Source organism: Paramormyrops kingsleyae, unplaced genomic scaffold, assembly GCF_048594095.1.
Source record: "Paramormyrops kingsleyae isolate MSU_618 unplaced genomic scaffold, PKINGS_0.4 ups304, whole genome shotgun sequence".
Lineage (NCBI taxonomy): Eukaryota > Metazoa > Chordata > Actinopteri > Osteoglossiformes > Mormyridae > Paramormyrops > Paramormyrops kingsleyae.
In genome coordinates, this window is record NW_027326241.1 from 28,819 (window position 1) to 33,537 (window position 4,719).

Here is a 4,719-nt window from a genome sequence, read left to right on the forward strand (position 1 = left end):
ATCTCACTGATAAAAATAAAAATTCAGAAGCTGTATGGATAAAACTTGATGCTAAAGATTCAAATGGCCTAATTGTTGGGGTTTGTTATAGAGCACCTAATGTACACTCAAAAAAATGAAACATGGCATTTGTTGGTCCAAAGAATGTAATTATGTTTAAATTAATTAATTAAATTTCATTTGTGCATTCAAATTAAAAGAGTTGTGTTGACAGAATTAAAAGAAGTAATTCTTCAAATTTACACAGCTCAGTTAATTAAAATGAATGAAACAGTTGTGTTGCTTCTGCAGTACTGCATATGCAGTAGGTGGAGTAAAATGTGCACATGCGCAGTTGGAAAACACCACAAGAAGGAACGAAGCATAACGGTCACTCTTCAGCTCGTTTAAATTGGCGCCATTTTATGAGAATCGAAGACGGAGAATTACACTGCAAAACAGCAACGCGTTTTCCTCTATGTAAACAGACAGGTGAGATTTTCACTTTTTATGCATTTATATTGATGCTGTGACAACATTTGAATCATTACTCACTTGTAATACCTTGTGTATAGTATTGTCACAAAGTTGGCATATGACTCGTGTCTTCTTTCACATTATAGTTAGATACATTTTTGTTTTATGCATTTATGTGAAATTTTATACTTGTTGAACTTTTACATCACCCAAAATAAAGTTGTAAATGACATTAAATTGCTAGTAAGGAATGTTTTCTTCATTTTAACCGATTGTTTTGTTCTTGTACAGCAGTTTTATTGCGTTCTAATGTCAGTTTTAATAACTTAATTAATAATCTTAAAAGTTGGTGTTGGCACATTGTTATTTAATATCTCGTTTTATTATTCAAGCCTGATAAACCCCCCAAATAAGCATATTTGACATTTAATTAAGATGACATCTAGCTATTTAATGTAAGCTTGTTTGTTTGGTCAGCTAACACATTTTTACTTACCGTAAGTTTAGTAGTTTGCAGTTTTTCATATTTTGTTCTGACTCTCATTATTTTTCTCCCTTACGGAGTTTTGAAACTTGAAAGCCTGTAGAGTCCCTGTATGTGGCTGTGCAGAGATTGTGGATCGTCTCAGGCCTCCAGATCAAAGCTTTTAAAGCACTTCAGGTTGGTACATGGACATTATGCCCGCAAACACAAATATCCATGTGCATATTTTAACTGTCCATGCACTTTTAAAACCTGGAATGCACTGCGGTCCCACTTATCCAGATCACATGGCAGTGAGCAGCTACCTCAAAATCAAAATTCTAGTCAAACTACAGTGATAAATTGTCATGTTTGTGCTGTTACTGACATTCCTTCAGTAAGTGATTATTTTCTCCATATAAATAATCACTTGCGCAGTCATGAGACAGTTAGTTGTATGTTTAAGGACTGCTCATTTAAAACAAACGTGTATGGTACATTCAAATCACATAAGAGCTGAAAGCATTGTTAGTTTTCAGTTTGATACAGAAGCATCCATGCCTAAAAGAAAATGGCTCTGTAAGTGGCTACTATGGCTGGAAAATTAGTTTAAAATATAAGATGGCAAACTACAGAACAAAATTGAGAAACATAGGATGTTCAGAGCTGAACATCAATTCCCATAAGCGAAAAGGATCCACTGGAAGTCCTAACCAAGTGAAGAAACCGAGAAAAGCTGAGGTAAATTACTGTCCAGATTACCCAGTGGGTGAAACAAAAGAAACACTTGAAAATCAAAGGATTACACTACTATCGGAGGTGACTAAAAGAAACAACGAGCAGGTTATCAAGGGGCTGATGGACAGAACGTTTGCTCTACGGAGGCACGAGGTGGTAGAAGATTCACCTTTCATTGCTGAATTCAAGAACAGATGGCCAGCACTCTTTACTGAGAGAGAGGTATGTCTTTAATGTCATGTCAGCTTGCTTGGATGTTGTTATAATTCTAAACTATGATTTGAAGTACTTTAGATGTAATTCAGGTTTGTTCATTTATCGTAAATGTGTGTTATCTGTGAGTGCTGGTAAAGGAAGTGTATGATGTCCTGTCAAAAATTTACGAAGCACCCTGATTTCTCTCTCTCTCTCTTTGTTTTGTTTTGTTTGGAAATTGTACCAGGTATCTGCGGAATTCAGCAGGATTACAACAATTCCTTTGGTGTCCAAATTCATGGGTCAGCTTGATCATTTCTCCCCCCAGCTCCTCAAAAATTTCAAAAAGAAAGGAGGAGCAGCCGCACAGAAGATCACAGACATCCTGTCAGTTTTGGATCAGGTATGTTCTCTAAATTCATCACCAATTCTCATAATTCATAATAGGCCAAACTAATATTTCATCCAAATATGATTATTTTGTTATTTTTTAACTCATCCTTCATTTAATCTTTTTTTTTATATACTAAAATTATGGATTAAAAGTTAAAGGTGAATTGTCTTTCTTCGGCTCCAAATATCATGATTTTTTTATTTTGAAGCATCAATGACTTTCTGCCTCTCTTATACTTTAACAGAGTTGTTTTTGCAACTACAATTAGAACAGCTCAGAAGTTCAAGATAATTGTGTATCCTATGCAGTGCTTCTGATTTGGGACCATTGGTTGTTGGACACACTTGACTTTCGTAAAATACAGCAGTGGTATAATTTGCGTAATGCTACTTAAATTTAAGATGTACAGCAAAAAGTACTAATTCTCATTTCATTTTGATTAGAGCATTGAAAAAAAGCGTGAATGCATCCTGAAAGCCTTAGTGGTCTACCTAAATGAAGATCCTTCAAACCTAGTGAAGGAGTACATGGTAAGCTATTTAAAAAATTTAAGAAACTTTTTCTAAAAGTTCCTATTTTTACCCTTGATCTGTTGGTAATTGTTTTATTTTGTACTTATTATTTGTACTTGTCTATTTTTAGGACGCTGAACATGATGAAACCCAAATTTTGATGAGCAACACCACTCTCGGAATCTATGCCATAAAACATGAAGGGGCAGATGTTGCAGACCCATACGAAGATGTTGGTGTCATCATCGAAGGCATCCAAGTACTTGAAAACTTGAATAATGTAGCTAATGCATGTTCCATGATGGTTGGTCTAATTTATGCATTAAACTTGGCTTACCCCCAGCATCTGAGATATACTTTTGAATTGTTTCAAAAGATTTTTATGCAACTGGATGCCACCAAGCTGTCAAACAAAGTCCAGGTCTTAAAAAATAGACTCCTTTCATAGGCACTGTAACTTGAAACAAGGGCTAAGAGGCAGGACCTTTGTTTTGTCCATAATGTTGCACTGGCTGTTGCAGTACTTTTTTTTTTTTTCAGTGCTAACCAGGTGATGTCTTTAATAATCTTTACTTTTGCTTTACTGCAATGTTTACTGCTTTTTTTTTTTTCAAGTTTACTAAAGTATATTTTTGTAAATCATTTAATTTAAAGACAGTATTTTATTTTACTTTTTACTGGTAATATTATTTTTGTAACTTCTTGTCACGCTCCACGGGTGAGCGAGCGGGTAAGCAGGCGCACAGAGCCGGAGGTTCGGGGAAACAGGACTTTTAATAAGGACGAGGGCAAACAGGAAGCAACGACACGTAACATAACAATGACTGATCTGGGGATGACTGACTCTGACAAGGACTAAATACACTAGACAAGCTGAGGGAAACGAGCAACAAGTGAGATCCATCAGGGAAGAACACGAGGTAATGAGGGGGGCGTGGCACACATCGGGATCGTACGGAGCGGGACGTGACACTTGTAATAAGTAAAGAAGTTTTATTTTGAAAAGTGAAGGCATTACTCAGATTTTGTGAACATGCTCTTGTTTGAAAAAAATTAAACATTGTAAAAATGTTGCTTTGCTTTCCAATGTTCATCTTCCTTTGAATAACAAGTGTTAGCTGATTTTTTTTAAGCATTTTTGTCAATCCTTTCATTTAAAGGTGTCACGATCCGCTCCGTTCGATCCCGATGTGTGCCACGCCCCCTCATTATCCACGTGTGCTTCACCGATCGTGCCCAGCTGTTCCTTGTTATTTCGGCTTGTCTTCTGTATTTAGTCCGTGTCTGAGTCAGTCTTCCCCAGATCCGTCATTAACTCTATGGAGTGCACCAGGGGCCCCTTGCATGGGGGGGCATTTCTTCCCTCTTTGGAATAATTACCTTATAACTTCAGATATAAAAGTCACAGGCACATGCCTGATACCTAAAATCAAAGTTGACCCCTTTACAATTGATTGTAGGAAGTTCAATAACGAAATGAATAACCTGTGTATAATTTATGGACATGCGAATATAACAAAAACAGCTGGAAAAATACAAAATCTGTCTTTGTGTCTTGGATTTTTGTAAATATTTCAAAAACTACATGATGGAATAGGTCCAATTTTAAAAATCTGGTTCCCAAACTTGTTTTCTACATGTGTGCCCAATTTCATATCATTTGATGCAGCCAAACAGGTTTTATGGAGGAAAGAGCAAATGGTGCAACTGGGAGCTTTTCCTATCCAAAACCTAACCTAAACTAATCTGAAACTTATCCAAAATGGCAATAGTGTAACTAGCAGTGTTTTTTGGGGTAGCAACTTTCTTTCTAAATGCATTACCACTTATAGGTCATAAGTAACAATTTGTCACACATTTGTAGGAAAATCTATATTTTATTCACACGACTTGTGCCAAACTTATCCAAAACCTATCCAAAACCTATCCAAACTGGCCACAGTGTAACTAGCAGTGTTTCT

At 36.2% G+C, this 4,719-nt stretch overlaps 1 long non-coding RNA gene across 1 annotated transcript; it reads left to right on the forward strand.

Annotated features, from left to right (window-relative positions):
• Positions 1-1,034: 1,034 nt before the first annotated feature.
• On the forward strand, positions 1,035-3,015 carry LOC140587521 (uncharacterized). Its single transcript, XR_011989193.1, has 4 exons — positions 1,035-1,879; positions 2,100-2,255; positions 2,690-2,776; positions 2,889-3,015. It is a non-coding gene; the product is annotated as an uncharacterized lncRNA (long non-coding RNA).
• The last annotated feature ends 1,704 nt before the right edge of the window (positions 3,016-4,719 follow it).